This window comes from Ambystoma mexicanum, chromosome 7q (genome assembly GCF_040938575.1).
Source record: "Ambystoma mexicanum isolate Mex_15411 chromosome 7q, UKY_AmexF1_1, whole genome shotgun sequence".
Classification (NCBI taxonomy): Eukaryota; Metazoa; Chordata; class Amphibia; order Caudata; family Ambystomatidae; genus Ambystoma; species Ambystoma mexicanum.
The window spans coordinates 429,066,855-429,083,907 of NC_090941.1; positions in this window are offsets into that span (position 1 = coordinate 429,066,855).

Genomic DNA, 17,053 nt, shown 5'->3' on the forward strand with positions numbered 1-17,053 from the left:
GCTAGCAGCTTCAAGTTCTGGCACCCAAACATTGGAACTCCCTCCCTCTTATTATTAAAAAGGAGGAATCTCTCCATGGCTTCAAAAAACGAATAAAAACCTGGTTGTTTAACCAATGTTAGTAAACTGACAATATAGCCAACATTAGTCAGCCTCCTCAGGTCTACAAAATGGATTTCCGTATGGATGCCCAATCTACAAAATGGAAATATGCTTGATGCCTGTACTGTTAATCTAAAATAAAATATCTATGCAATACCACGTGTAATACTGTCCATCCATGTTATTACATGAATATTAATGCCAAAGATGTCTGTAACCATCCTGTGATACCCCAGGGTCTGGTCATGTAACAAATGTAATAGATACATAAAAATAAATAAAATAAATAAAATAAAGCTAAACAATGTGTAGGGATGTCATTAGCCAAGGAAACAGTGTTCAAACTAAAGTTCTGAGCTACTGCCAGCTCCTGGTTTGCTCTTAGCTCCCTTTCCCAAGTTCGAGACAGTTCATACAAAATGTCCTCAGGGTTCCCTTCCACATGTTTCAAATTTACAGTCACATTCACTTGTTTAGTTTGCCTTCTCTTTCTGTCATTTGAACAATATTAGGAGGACCAGCCTTAGCCTCGACACTTCTCTTGCTTTTGTCCAAGAAAGGCATCCTCTGTCTAGGCACAGTTGTCGGACCACACGGTCACCCATCACAGGTAATGCAACCGATAAACCCTTGCCACTTTACAACAGTTCATTCTTTCTCCTAGGACTTCCTTGACAATACAGGATTCCTTTCTGTGTCTATGTCACAAATCCAAATATACTTCTGGTTCACTTTAGTGGCTTATGATATGATATGATATGACATTTATAACGTGCCTATACACAAGTCTTTCAAGGCTCGATGAGGCAAGGGAGCGGAAACAAAGGGAGGACAAGACAGCAATCTTACTAGGGCACGTGATATTGAGATTGCACAGTGCAGTGGAGAGAGATGGGAGAAAGTTCCAGGGGAAGGGGAGGAGGAGCAAGTGCAGGACACAGGATCAAAACAAAAAAACAAGTAGTGTGGCCAGCAGGTGGCACTGCAAGGGTTAATTGTAGACAACAAGGGTCTGATAAGTGCAGGTAAGGGGACTGTAGGGTTGCAGATACAGACCCAATTGCAAGGGTTGCCAGGAGGCAGTACTTGTGTGCATCTCGGTGGGCAGGGACTTGGGCCCAAAGTTCAGAGGGTAGCAAGGTGACCAGTGCAGTATCAGACAGGAGATCAGCAGGGAAGAGGAAGAGAAAAGCAGAAGCAAAGATGCAAGTCTTGAGATCCTTCGGGAACCAGAGATGGTCCTGCTCATATTTCAGAGAGGCAGAGGCAGGGAGACTGTTCCAGAGCGAGCCAGCCTCCAGAGAGTGGCAGGAAAAGAGGGTGCAGGTGTGCCAATGAGGAGGATCTCGGTCTTACTGGCATTCAGGCAGATATCATTGGTGGCACACCACTCCTGGATTGCAGACAGAAAATCTTAGATGAAAGAAGAGGTGGCAGAGGGGAGCCTGAAAGCTAGGTAAGTGTTGTCTGAATAGCACTGAAAGTTGAGGCAGAGAGCAGCAATGGGGTGGGCGAGAGGTGCCAAGTATTGGTTGAACAATCAGGGAGGGAGGTTAGACCCATGGGGAACACCACAGGTAGAGAGGGAGATAAAGGAGAGGAAGGACCCAAGTTGGACCTGGGAGGGTCGGTCCAAGAGGAAAGAAGTCAGCCAGGCCAAGGCCCGATCAGTGATACCCAGGTTTTCACAGAGGCAGTTGAGCAGGATGGCATGGTTGACCGTGTCACAGGCAGAAGAGAGAGATCAAGTAAGATGAGGACAGAGGGGAGATTAGCATCAAGGTTAGAAAATGTCTTGCCTTTATCAACATGTGACTCTCGCACACCTTCCTTTGTGGTATTTCTCCTGGTAACCACTTTGCTTACACACTATCCAATAGTGTTTTGCTTTTTGTTTGTTTCACATTGTTCGCAATTGCTGTTTCTTTAAATTCACTTTGTTCACAAATGCACATTACTTTCTGTTTCATTCAATTTATATTCTCATATCTTTTCCTTTGTTCAAAATTCAAATTTCATTACGTTCTTGACAACTTGTTTGGTATTCAATATTTCATATTGGGTCTCCAGACCACTTTTCCATACCATTCAAAACTCCATTACATGCTTGACAACTTGTTTGGTATTCATTATTTCAGTTTGGGTCCCCAGACCTCTTTTGCATAGACTTGCAATTGACTGGCATCAGCCATTACAGACACCATGCCCCTGGAGTGCCCCGGTCTGAGTGAGGCTTCCCTGTCACTCACTGGTGTGTGGCTGCTCCTCTGGGTGCCTTGACTTCATTCTTGAGTTCTCGATGGCTCCACTCTCTCTACCGCAGAGATCTGACGAACAGTGATTGCTTGATCCAGATCTATCGGCAGCATTCGGCAGCTTCTCTGTGTTCCCCACTCCCAATGGGGAATGCACGGCAATAGTCTCTGCTCTGATCCAGACCCTCTTTCTGCCTGCTCCAGCCCCTGCGTCTTTCTGGCTTCTCTGCAGTCAGCGACCTTTTCACCAGCCCACACTCTGCCTGCTCCAACTCGAATTGACAGAATCTCCTGCCCAGCTGGTTCTCTTTTTGCTGCTTTCTTCTTCTTTTATACACCTGCAACCATTCAATAAATAGATTGCAGGTGTGAGCTCTTATTTATTTATTTATTTCACTTGTAAAGTGCACAAACAGCCCGTAGGCATCGAGGAGCTGATGGAATCCAGTTACTTACAGTACAGAGGGCACCAGCTGCCAATGAGTTGGACAATGTGAGTTGTATGGATTACTTAGACATGGAACCAACTATTGGAAAGTGAGTGTGATGGATTATAACTAAACAGACATGTTTTCAAGGCTTTTCGAAAAGCAAACTAAGAGGATTCAGCCCTAAGGGAGGGCAGCAGGGAGTTATGCGGTTTGGCTGCGATGAATGGGAAGATTGTGCCTCCTGCTTTTGAGTGTTTGACTTCGGGTCGGAGGTGGCAGTGGGCATATGGGGACCTAGTTTGCCTAGATGAATGTGATCTGGCCAACTAGGACCCCATATTCCCACTGCCTCCTCCAACCCAAGGCTCTTGATTCTCATTGCCTGACCATGGGTATTGTTACATGCCTGACCCTCATAACAGTCCTCAGGCCTCCTCCTCATCTCAGTACTGGTGTGGTGAAATAGCATGTTAGTGTGCACTATTCCTAGTCACCTCTTCCTCGGCTCAGTACTATAATGGTCTTAGTGGGAAAAATCAGGGGGTTACAACAGCATATAAAGGCAGGGGGATGTATGGTTGGTTCTCACCAGGAAAGGGGCGATACCTCGACACAGGTGATCCTGTCTCGCATCTCCACTACCAGGGTCATGATCCAAAAGTGATGGCCTTTCCCTGGCCACCTGAGAAGATGATCCAAGGGGAGCAGGTGTGAGGATACCCTCAGATTTCTCACGCTGGGTGTTTACTGTATATGGCCGTGATAAGAATGACAATTATACTTTCAATGTTTGCATTTGTTAATTCATGGTGGACCTTCAATGAGGAAGGCAAGGTGCACTTACTTTGACTGACTTGCTCATATGGCCATGTGAACATTGATGTTGCTAGTAGGCAAGGGAGCATTGCAAGGGTGTCAGTAATAAACCTTTGATGACTGTTGGCATTCAGGGTGCAAGGACAATGCATAGAAGCCAGCAATGTAGCTGGGTTGAATGAGACACATTGTCATATTGAATTTCTATTGGTAGAAGGATGTGCCTGGGCATCGTGGAAGATACATTATTTGAGGATGATGGTTTGGGTTTCTTTCATGATAGGTATAATGTTTTGGGGGAGTGGGATGTTAATAGTAAGGGGGTTGCAGGCTTTGTGGTCAAGGACTTGAAAGGGCTGTGTTCCTTTTGTTCACACCTGAATGTGTCTCATGTAAATATGAATGTGTACTTGCTTTGGCAGAGTTGTAGTGATGACAGGATGCATTTGTTGTAATTGAGGTGGCTTATGATCTTAGTCCAACCGGCTTCTAGATATTACTTCCAATTTAGATGATGAGCTGTGTTAGACGTTGGATGATGGGTGTTTGTCTTTATTTCAGTTTTCTGATGTAACAAGGGACAAAATGCAACATTTTGTACTCCTATCTGTTGTTTACCAGTGGTCTACCTGAAGCCTTAGAGAGTGGAATGAGAAGCATTAATGGGTGTGGAGCAATAAGTGGACGTACAATGTTCTTGGATTAGCTCAGACGTGGGAATGGTGTTTGAAATTGTGTGCTTATTGGTGGTAATGTATTTCCTGTTTTCTTGCAATGTGCACCTAGAAGGAGTTCAATTGCTTGTTATGGTAACTAAGTGTCATTGCACTGTTGAACAACTGGTGGAAGTAGTTGATTGGGAAGCGAATTGTGTCAAACACACTTGTACTGACATGACACTTCCTTTCCTTGTTCTCACGGTTCACCCTTTGCCAGGCACCCTAAGGGTAGTGCTTAATTATTGCTGTAGGCTTAATGTGTGTGCAATTTAGGAATACGAGTTTGCCAATGTATATGACTAGCGATGCATGGATTAGGTGAGTCCTGTATATTGTTTTCAATCACCCTCTCTGTTGCTGCAATCCGGACAGGACATATGCACAGTTTGTGTACGTCCTACTCTTAGACACCATCATGGACATGTCCTTGTGCAAAAATCACTTACATCACGATGGAACACATTTCATGTTCACCTGTCACCAGTACATGCGGGCTGTTGCTTCCCTACATGCAGTAACCTACAGAATATGCATGCACAGTTGTCAAGGTAATCTCCACAGACAACTTGGATCCTATCATGATTGACATCTGTATGTCACACAACATCGCCCACTGATACAGATGCTAATCCACATCACCTACATCATTATGTTGTTCCTGCCCATGGAAGATGTGGATAGTCATAGCCCTCATTGGGCCTCATTTCAAGTCCGGTGGTAACCCTGCCGGTGTTACTGACTTGCAACCCTGGTGGTCCGGAAAGTCAGGCGCTGGTAAATTGTAATTCCCCATCTATGGGAATGGGGCACATGGAAGCACCGGCACCGTTAATAACGGTGCCGGTGCTTCCATGACGGACTGATTACCATAGCCGCTGTGTCTGGCAGGGTATGATCTGTCGTGAACTGCGGCTCCGTCAAGCAGACCCGTAGTTTGTTGCTCCTGAAACAACGGTGCCGGTAAGCTTACCAGCACTGTTGTTTCCGGACTGGCAAACTTGTAATGAGGTCCTTTCACTGTGGTGCTTACACATCCACCCTCATGTGCTTCCCACTTTCAAATACTAAAACCAACTCTTCTACTTTATTTCATTGATGCAGAAGGTCCATCAGTGTTAAAATGTGGAACTCTGTCAGTTAGGTACCCCACGGTATGTGGCTAGGCTAAACACAAACTTCCTCACTGGGCCTCATTACGAATGTGGCCGTAAGGCAACAATGGTGCTGGTAGTGCTACTGGCGCTGTTGTTACCATACCGCCACATTACGAGTTCTGATTGTGGGTGCCGCTCTGCATGCCTGTTTAGACCAGGCGTGCAGAGCGGCACCCGCAAACAGAACTCGTGATTGCACCGGCACCATTATAAACGGTGCCGGTGCAACCATGCTCCCCACGAGGCAGAATGGGGATCGGAAGCCTGGCCATACCCACACCCGCAAATGGGCAATTACCAGCCCGTTCAACTCATAATGGGCCGGTAATGGCCCATTCGCGGGTGCCGGTAGCGAGTTTGGCGGTAGCCGTGCACTTTTTAAGGGCACAGCAACCGCCAAACTCGTAATGAGGCCCACACTGTCTTCCATGTCCATGTCTATCAAGGATCAATTGCAATTTGGTAGGAGTTAAATACATTTTTCACACTCTGACAAGTCTATATCTTCAAGACAAAATAATGTTTTCATCCCAGTAATCCCCATGGACACCCTTGAGACACTGTGTGACATGGGATTTTAATTGTACTGTATGTGCAGTAGTATATGAGCATTTCCCTCACCACACACATCGTGCCACATGCACACATGGGTGAACAAAGTAGCATTCACTTAATTCAATGACCTCCAAATGTGGGTAAAGATTCTCCTGATGTGCATTTTCCTCTCATAGATCAACATTTATGGTTATACCATGACAGCAAGTTGCACATTCTATCGATCTCTCACAGAGTTGGTGAGAATGCGGATCTCCATGGAACTGTATGTATGAACAGACTGCCTTGCACTTCAACAGCCGCATAAACTGACTGCAGCATCCTCTGCTATGGAGGCAAATGTGGGGGTGGACTGAACATGCATGCACACCTGAGGTAAGCATCTGGAACACACATGCAAGTGATATCTAGTGGAAAGTGCTATTTAAGAAAAACCAGCTTTCACAAACAGTGCAACAGGGCAGTGTTCACGTTGAGGCTGTGACTTGTTGCACAGAGTGTGTATGCAACACACTGTTGCAGTTGTAGACAGGGTATAACCATTGCATTGTATATTTCATAATGATGTGGCAGTTGTTTTTCTGTGGTAAGTCAGAATTGGGAGATGGACAGGTTGGCACTTTGGGTTAAATAGTTATTTTATTTGATTACCAAAAATCTAAGCTGTCCCTATGTTTCTCGGTCCTACTCTTACAGAAAAGAAAGGAGACTAAAGCAGTGCTGGTCAGGATGTCTTACCAAATAAACAAAATCCACCTTCCGGAAACCTGTTATATCCTGATTCTAAGTGCTATGATTGCAAACTAAAACACATAATCAACAAAGGTACAGTGGGTATCACAGTGTTTACACAGAAGGAACATGGTAAAAGCGCAACAGACAATCAAGGTAGTAAGGGCAGTCATGCAGTGCAGCAGATTCAGCGAAATGTTAGTTATACTTGTCGAACAGCCAAGTTTTCAAAGGTCTCTTGCAGGCTGTGTAAGAGCGTACATTTCTAATATGCAATGGAAGTGAGTTCCAGAGGAATGGAGCCGTGATGCTGAAGCTCACACCGCCAGCCCTGGCAAGTTTGAAGCATAGGACAGCCAGGGTGAAATGGTTAGAAGAGCAGAAGGAGTGACCATGCTGTTTCCTTGTGAAGCAATTGTTCAAGTACTGGGTGACTTCTTTATGGATTTAACAGTGCATGATAAACAGGGTTTTAAAGTCAATCCGGGCTTCTTGTCGAACAGTCAAATATTCAAAGGTCTCTTGCAGGCTGTGTAAGAGCGTACATTTCTAATATGCAATGGAAGTGAGTTCCAGAGGAATAGAGCCGTGATGCTGAAGCTCACACCGCCAGCCCTGGCAAGTTTGAAGCATAGGACAGCCGGGGTGAAATGGTTAGAAGAGCAGAAGGAGTGACCATGCTGTTTCCTTGTGAAGCAATTGTTCAAGTACTGGGTGACTTCTTTATGGATTTAACAGTGCATGATAAACAGGGTTTTAAAGTCAATCCGGGCTTCTTGTCGAACAGCCAAGTTTTCAAAGGTCTCTTGCAGGCTGTGTAAGAGCGTACATTTCTAATATGCAATGGAAGTGAGTTCCAGAGGAATGGAGCCGTGATGCTGAAGCTCACACCGCCAGCCCTGGCAAGTTTGAAGCATAGGACAGCCAGGGTGAAATGGTTAGAAGAGCAGAAGGAGTGACAAGCTCTTTCCTTGTGAAGCAATTGTTCAAGTACTGGGTGACTTCTTTATGGATTTAACGGTGCATGATAAACAGGGTTTTAAAGTCAATCCGGGCTTCTTGTCGAACAGCCAAGTTTTCAAAGGTCTCTTGCAGGCTGTGTAAGAGCGTACATTTCTAATATGCAATGGAAGTGAGTTCGTGAGGAATGGAGCCGTGATGCTGAAGCTCACACCGCCAGCCCGGGCAAGTTTGAAGCATAGGACAGCCAGGGTGAAATGGTTAGAAGAGCAAAAGGAGTGACCATGCTGTTTCCTTGTGAAGCAATTGTTCAAGTACTGGGTGACTTCTTTATGGATTTAACGGTGCATGATAGACAGGGTTTTAAAGTCAATCCAGGCTTTTATCAGTAGCCAGTGTACCTCACGACGCGTTGCAGAGATGTGGTCAGACCTGCAGAGACTCAAACTCGCACACACAGAGCACATTGCAGTATTCCAGTTTGCTCAATATAATGACTCTTGAGGCAGTTGTTAGGGGTCAGATATTGTCTACTTAGGGAAATGAGCTTAGCTGTGTGGGCTATGGAAGAACCAAGAGAATTGATGTGCCTAGAAATAAATAATTCTGCATCAAGGTGGACCCCAAGGGTTTTGGCAGGCTTGAGAACAAGTATGGCGGTGCCATAGGTGAGGAAGGATGAATAGGAGGATGTCAAGAGAGGTTTGGCAATAGGGTGAACCAAAAATAAGTAACTCTGTCTTCTCATTATTAAGTCATCTCATGGGTAGTCATCCAGTTCTGCATGGTGCTTAAAGGATTGTTGATGGTGCAGGTGTTGTTAATGTGGTTTCCAGAGATGAGGAGGAGAAATTGAGTGTCGTCCACAAAGTTGGTATAGATGATACCCAGAGTATGAAGAATGTCAAAGAGAGGTTTGGTGTAGGTGTTGTAGAGTGTGGGGGACAAGCATGAACCTTGTGGAACACTGAGAGGCATGAGGTTAGGGTCAGCTGAATGATTATCAATGAAAACTCTAGACGTTCCGACCACTAAGGAAGGATTTGATCCAGGTGACAGCATCCGTAGGGAAGTGGAAGAAAGAGGAGAGATTTTGGCAGAGCAGTTAGTGGTCAACCAAGTCGATGGCAGCTGAGAGGTCCAAGAAGAGGAGGGTGACTAGGCTACAAATGTCCCGGATACTGTCTAGCTGCATTTTCAGATCTAGGAGGGCTATTTCAGTTCTATGTTTCGGTTGGAAACCTCACTGTCTGGCACCAAGGAGTGAATAATATTCGAGGAATTGTTGAACTTGGAGTATGCAATATGATTTAGTATTTTGAGCAGGAATGCCACTATTGTAATGGGCCTGTAGTTGGTGGAAACTGCAGGGTACAATGATGTTTTGAATGGGGTGCGTAACTGATCAATTTTTTTTTTATCAGAAAAGGTGTCTTGAATGGTGTCAGCAATTGGAATTTAACTCTGTGAATGTACTGGACACTTTGGGATTTAACTCAGTAACTTTTTTTCAGGTAATATTTTGGCTAGGAACTGGAGTGCGCGCCTCGCCTCTTCTTGTTTTTTCATGTATTTTGTGGATATTCAGACTCCAGAGGCTTCAGCACTAGGGTTGTTATGCCCTACATTGGAGAGCCATAATTATGGATTTCCCCCTCCCCCTATCAAGCGTAAGATGTGTGTTTTTGGAGGGGAGTTTTTTCCTGGTCACCTGAATTGTTAAAACGGTTTCACTACAGCTACCACAATTCCTAGAAACTGCACCAGCAATTATATTGGATTCACCTGAACAGAAAGGCAACTCAGCCTCCCTGAAGAATGTTGGCGATACAAAAGCTCTAGGAGGAGAACAGCAGTGCAAGAAGGGAATCAACCCTGTGAACATTTTGGCAGCAATTGGGATTTAAACCTGTGAATGTACTGGACACTTTGGGATTCAACCCATTTTTTTTTTTAGGGTAATATATTGGCTAGGAACTGGAGTGCGCACCTCTCCCCTTCTTGATTTTTCATGTATTTTGTGGAGATCCGGACTCCAGAGGCTGCAGCACCGGGGTTGTTTGCCCTACATTGGAGAGCCATAATTATGGATTTCCCCCTCCCCCTATCAAGCGTAAGATGTGTGTTTTTGGAGGAGAGTCTTTTCCTGGTCACCTGAATTGTTAAAACAGTTTCACTACAGCTACCACAATTCCCAGAGACTGCAACAGCAATGATATTGGATTCACCTGAACAGAAAGGCAACTCAGCCTCCCTGAAGAGTGTTGGCGACACAAAAGTGCTAGGAGGAGAACAGCAGTGCTAGAAGGGAGTCACCCCTGTGAACATTTTGGAAGCAATTGGGATTTAACCCTTTGAATGTTCTAGACACTTTGGGATTTAACCCAGTAACTTTTTTTGAGGTAATATATTGGCTAGGACCTGGAGTGCGCGCCTCGCCCCTTCTTGATTTTTCATGTATTTTGTGGAGATCCGGACTCCAGAAGCTGCAGAACCGCGGTTGTTATGCTCTACATTGGAGAGATATAATTATAGTTTCCCCCCTCCCCCTATCAAGGGTAAGATGTGTGTTTTTGGAGGGGAGTCTTTTCCTGGTCACCTGAAATGTTAAAACGGTTTCACTACAGCTACCACAATTCCTAGAGACTGCATCAGCAATTATATTCTATTCACCTAAACAGAAAGGCAACTCAGCCTCCCTGAAGAGTGTTGGCGACACGAAAGCACTAGGAAGAGAACAGCAGTGCAAGAAGGGAATCAACCCTGTGAATATTTGGCAGCAATTGGGATTTAACCCTGTGAATGTGCTGGACACTTTGGGATTCAACCCAGTAACTTTTTTTCAGGTAATGTATCGGCTAGGAACTGGAGTGTGCGCCTCGCCCCTTCTTGTTTTTGAATGGTGGTACACCACACTTTGTCTGGTTTGGTCTGAGTATTAGGCGAACCCGGGTTTTCCAGTTTGCGCAGAATAATCCATTGGTGTTGGAGCTGGCATTAGCTATTCTGTTGTCATAAGAGGAGGCTTTGGTTGAGATAATTGCTGACTTATAGACCTTGGTAGCATTGGCAAGGTTTGAGACATTAATAGAGGTGGGGTGCTTCTTGTGGAGATGTTCAAGAGCTCTTTTCTTTCTAAGGAGAATAACCAGCTCATCTGTGAACCAGATGTTGGTGGGCTTGAAGGGTTTCAAGGTCTTGCTTTTAAGTGGGGCATGTTGGTCTAGCATTGAGAGAAGGCTCTGGTGGTAGTGGGCTAAGAGGACAGCAGGACTCTTGGTATTGGATAAAGGGGCTGCAAGGAGTGAGAGTAAGGTGGGCTTAAGGGTTTTGTGAGAGAGTTTCCGTGTGCTTCTGGACAGAATCTGATTCAGCACTGGAGGCGTGCTAGGAGTGAGTTTGGCATGAAGAAGTTTGAATTCAACAAGGTGGTGATCAGACCAGGGCACTGGGCTGTGTGAGATATCAATGAATGTGTTTGTTTTCATTATCCAATCTGGTATTTGTCCTTTGGCATGGTTGGGGGCAGAGACAAGTTGTGTAATATTCATTTCCTGGAGCGCTTGGATGAAGGATGTGGCTTTGTGATTGCAGGATCATTGTAACGCAGGATGAAGTCACCTAGCATTATACATGTGGTTGCTAGTTTGAGAAAGGGTGTGATAAGGAGGGGGATGTCAGATTCAGGGGTGTTGTTAGATTTAGGTTGGCGATTGTTGTGAGATGTCTGGGGGTTGGTCTTAAGCTTCATTAGCAGTGCAGTACCCCATGATGGAAGGAATAGGGCAGGTGCGAATATGAAGAGACAATTTAGTGATAAGAGCAACCCCACTACCTATGGCTTTAGTGCGGTCAGCCCTATAAATTAAATAGTTAGGGTGAATGACGAGGCTGAGCATAGGGCCAGAGGCACTATGGAGCCTAGATTCTGTCATTGCAAGTAAGTCGAAATGGTGGTCAGTTATGAGGTCATGGACCTCTAGGGCATGAGCTCCCAAGGAGGGTATATTAATGAGCGTGCAGTTGAGGGGAACATCTTGATTGGTCAGGGTGATAGGCACCAGAGTGATGGGGGGGATAGTAGCGAGAGGCGGTGGGAGAGTAAGGGTTGCATAGTCCAGCTGGATAGTCTATGTTGTCTGGACTCAGCTGCTACTGGGTAAGCAAAGCCTTGGATATCTGTGGAGATCAGGGTTGTTCTGGAATGCAGATTAGGTAATCCCTGGTGGCCCAGTAGGGGATAGGAAGGAGGAGAGGGGTTTACAGTGAATTTCGTACATCCTCGGCAGGCGAAGCAGCGTGTTTGGGAGTGGAGGGTGGCAAGCCGGGATGGGGGAAGGCCAAGAGATGGGCTTACTGTTAGTCTGGTTGGAGGTCCCATTACGATTAGGGAGGAATAAGGTAGGTTTAGGCAAGTAAGTACCCTAGGTGTAAGGCACTAGGAGGAGGAGAGGGTTCAGAGAGTTGTGAAGGTGTGTTGAGCAGTGGTGAGAAAGGGAAGGAAGGTGGCAGGAAGGCTGTAGGCTTAGGAAGCATGGTGACCAGGTTGGGAGATTCAATAATAGCAAATCTTGCACATCGCAGGGCAGAGCAAGGCAATTTGATACCGAGCAGTCTCAAGAACGTAGAACTGCTGAGGCAGATGGCAGGAAGTGGGTGGGCGATATATGTAGCCCAGTGGGTATAGGATACAGCATGGGCGTACTCGTAGCAGTTGATTTTGCACAGTCACCAGAGTGTATTGAGAAAGTCGCCAGAGGCAGGAACGGACAGGGTGGTATGTAAATGGTATCCTTGGGAGATACTGAGATAGGGGTGACAGAGAAAAGAGGGGCATAGCTGTTAGTAGCCTTATGGGGCAAGTGGAGTAGGAGGTAATTCTGTGGCAGAGGCCAATGGAGTTGGTAGATAGGAACAAAGCTAATGGGCAAAGCATAGTCATGTAACACAGGGTCATATGTGGCATGAGAGTTCTTACCTCTTGGTTGGCCCACGGAGGGTACATCAGAGGTTTGAAAAGCAGCAATGGTCGGCATCAGACTGGCATTGCAGTCATATGCAAAATGTGTGATTTGGGAAATCACAGAGCCAGGGTTTGGATGGTTGTGGCCCGGTTGCCTTGACTGTCCCTGACACGGCAAGACAAGGATAACAGGCCTTATGAGGTGGCCTTTGGAGGGGGATGGATTTGCCTGCCGGCTCCCATGGATTGAGCCAAAAGAAGCATGATGCGACCAATTTGCATCTAGCAGCAAAATTGGCTTTGTGGCCGGCGAGATGGCAGCAACCATTTTGGTAGAGAGCAGATGCTCCCGCGTGGCAAATACAAGCCCAGCAGGGCTTGCCTCAATGGATTCAGGAGTCATCCTCAGGGTCCAAGCATCAATCAGGCTTTGGGCTCAAGGGTGGTACAAGGGAGTCAGGGGTGCCCAGCCCATGGCTCCGTAATGCATCAGATAAAGGAAAGACAGGGATAACATGCTTTATGGGGCAGCGTCTGGAAGGGGCTGGGTTCACCTGCTGGCTTCCCTGGATTGGGCCAAAAGAAGCATGATGCTACTAGTTCACATCTAGCAGCATAGATTTCTGTGTGGCCGGTGCAATGGCAACAGACATTTTGGCAGGGAGCAGATATTCTGGTTTGGCAAATACAAGCCCAGCAGGACTTTCCTCAATTGATTCAGGGGTCATCTTTAGTGTACAGGGGTGGTACAAGGGAGCCAGGGGTGCCAAACACACAGGTACGTATTGCATCAGATAAATACCAGACAGTGATAACAGGTCTAATGAGGTGACCTTTGGAGGGGGCCGGCTCCCCTGGATTGGGCCAAAAGAAGCGTGATGTGACCAAACCACATTTAGCAGCAAAGGTGGCTGTGTGGCTGGCAAGATGGCAGAGGCCATGTTGGTAGGGAGCAGATGCTCACACTGTGATGAGGAAGACTGTGTGTACAGGTAATGTAGAAAGCACATTGACAGTGGAAGTACTGTTATGAGGAAGAGTGGGTATAGGGGTAATGTGAATTGGGTTTGCATGACTGGTAGGTTCCACATTTCTGCCTAAATAGGGACAGGAACCATGCCAGTCAGTCTTACAGGATGTTTTAAGTCATCACACAATTTCAGTCCCAAGGAGCCAACAAAGAAATGGTGATCTTGGGATTTCAAAGGATTACTGGAAATGATTTTAGGGGACCTGCTATCCACAGAGGGGGACCACCTTCAGTGAGATCCTTATTGCATGTACTCTATGGGGTGTTAAGGTTAGTGGGCTCACATCCCTAGCCAAAAGGGGGTGGCGCCCCGTTGGGGATAGGGGACAAATAACCTGGATTCATAACAGTGCACATTCACATGACTTGTCAAGTACACCAGTGATCATCTATGTACAGTGAGTTCCTGTTTGGCTCAGGATGCTGCCCGGACTAATTCCTGTTTTCTCCCGGCTGCAAGGCTATCTAAGAGTATGGTTATTGCTCTGTACATGGGCTACAAGGACAACATAATAAGTGACTCTTATAAAATATTGAGTGCATTGCTATTGCTACATATCTTTGCTTATTTTCATGGAATACTGTGACTGTTCACAATTGTGTGAAACCATGTCTCCTTTCAAAGGCACTCCCTACTTAGGCACGAGCTGCACACATCTCGGTGTACCTGCGTGTATCCAAGAGTGCCACGAGTGCCTGTTTGCTGTACGCTGGGTCACAGTGGAGGTGAGACTTGTGCTTTTGTTGCCGTTGTCCTTACTTTTGTAATACCTAGATGCAGGGACAGAGAGGTCTTATAGCTTCTAGGTTTCTAGGCCTCTAAGCAGATTTAGTTTGTACCTCTTAATGGGAGAATGAAGTCTAATCCAAGAACTAGAAAAGAAACATTAGAAGGAGCAGGGCTGTTTCATGACATTTTGTCTGCTCCCCTTGTCTTCACACCAAAAAGAAACACCATGTTCAGTGCTTGGGCGTTGCCATTGCCACCTTCTCCCCCCTCACCATCGAAATTGGAAGTGCCTGTCTCTGCTGGTCAAGATGGGAAGTTTTTGCTGCCCTTGTTGGAATCAACAGCCTCGCCCCAGATGCCCGCTTCTGCCATCCAAATTAATGAGCAGGTTCCCTCCACCTATGACCTGTAGACCTGTCTTTTATGGGCACCCCCTATTTTTGGGGTAAGAGAGATCTCAATCCTGGCCCTGTCCCAATATCCTTTGAGACAGGGGGAGGTGATGGATGTGTCCCTTCCCTACGGTCAGCTGCCAGTTATGGTCCCGGAGGAGAGGCAAAATACAACCGATGTTGGGGGGGCATCAAGATTCCATTCTTTTGGAATTAAGGGAGCATACAAAGTGTTTAAGGGCTATCATTATCCAACTATTTGGCCTTAACACTGAGAAGACAGAGATCAAATGAATACTGTGCAATCCCTATTCCTAATATTGTGGACCACCCTATCTCTGATATTTTGGATCATCCGATATCACCATGTCTGAATGCTGAAATGGTAACAGAACCAAGGGAAGATCTCACATAAGATAGGGAAAGGAAAAAAAGGAAATAAATCAGAATGAAACCCCCCCAAGTATGCCATTTGTAATTAGAGGAGGACGTCGGGACATTAGTTCCAAATCAGTAAATATATCTGGCTTAAGGGATAGTACTAAACCAATGAACAATGGGCGGAAAAAGAACAAAATTGGGGACCACATCAGACTGAAAAAATCAAATCTCCACAAAGGTAATAATAAACCTTCCAGAAATGTTTGGAGAAGCATGATAAGGGAGGAGATTGTGGATACTCTTGAGATCAATTCTAACTGCTCTTTAGTGAGTGAGGGGGATGACTGTACTGAGATTGCACATACTGAGGAGGTTACAGAGGGGGCATGTCCTCGTGCTGATAGACTTCCACAGAGCCCCCTCACTGATGCCACAGATTCCCTGACAAACACAATGAAACATAAAGGGATAAAAGTAAAACAAAACCAAACTAATCTGTGGATGGCATCGCGAAATCAGAACCAGGAAAAAGGAATCTATAACCTGTTTTCAAAAAAGAAAAAAAGAGGCCACAGGGAAGGTCCTGGAAGGCTCTGAGGCAGTTTGTGACACTATTGGGATAAATGAAAGTATTGCTCACAAGAATATTGATTACAGAAATTCTGTAGAAATTGGCTCAGGAGAAAATCTTGAGGCTACAAACCCGAGAAAGGACCTAATGTCTATCAAACTGATGATGGAGAAAATGGTGAAGGAAACAGAGAGAAGTACGATTTATAAGTGGGTTAGGACCGGATCATCTGCAATTGAACATTTTCAGGGTGGCAAATTGCCCCCGCCCCCTTCTAAAGGGGAGGAGACAATCCCACCGAATCATTGCTTGTTAGCTCATGGACCAAAGTCAAAAATGACTGTTGATCCCTTGTGAACTCTGTATTGCAATTCATATGCGACAGTTGCTACAGATGATGTGAGCAAAAGGTCTCCAAGGGAGCCAAAAGGGCCGGATAACCATTTTCAGAACAATGTTAGCAATCATTTTTGGCCAGGGGAAAAACCACAATTAGACTTGGCTGATATTGAGGCTACTGGAGAGCCTATGAGGCCTAACTCTGTGTTTAATAGTATCTTAAACACAGTGCAATGGAAGCAACCAGGCTTTCCGGATGATCCGAGTGTGATTTTGCATTATATGTTTGGTTATGGAGGCCTCGATTCTCTGAATAGATAGAGTTCTAGCGCTCCTAAATCAAATACCAAGTTGTTGACTCATATATATATAAAACTGGTTGCTTTTATTCACCCTGATCGATACAATCACGTCCGTTTGGTTTTCCACTCCTAGGTAATCTACAAGGCTCTACTGGCAGAAGTAAACCAATTCAACAAGCTATGATATGATCTCCTAAAATTTAGCCCAGGGTTTTGGAACTTGCAGTATAGTAAACATATTGATGTATCAAGGTCAGGGAAACAGAATGGGTAGGTAGAGACAAAGGGCATTAGTTATGTGCAAGGAGAAGAGCAAGATCATAATGGAGGTGGTAACACTTAAAAACACAGCTTTAGCCAGTCCCACAAGGTTTCTTTAATGTCTTGGAAATCAAGAGGTTCAGCAAGTGTATGTGCTTCCGTGGAATTATGTAAAGTGTTACGTTATGTATCCAAGAAACATGAATAACCACTCCTCAAAGATTAGATGCTTTTGATGTAAGGGCAGAACTTGCAATCAAGGGGTTGAGAGGGAGGATGTCAGGTGGTCTGATAATTGCTATAAAGAATGGGACGGACATTGAAGTGAAGAAATCTGTACATGTATCTAAAGGAGTGTTG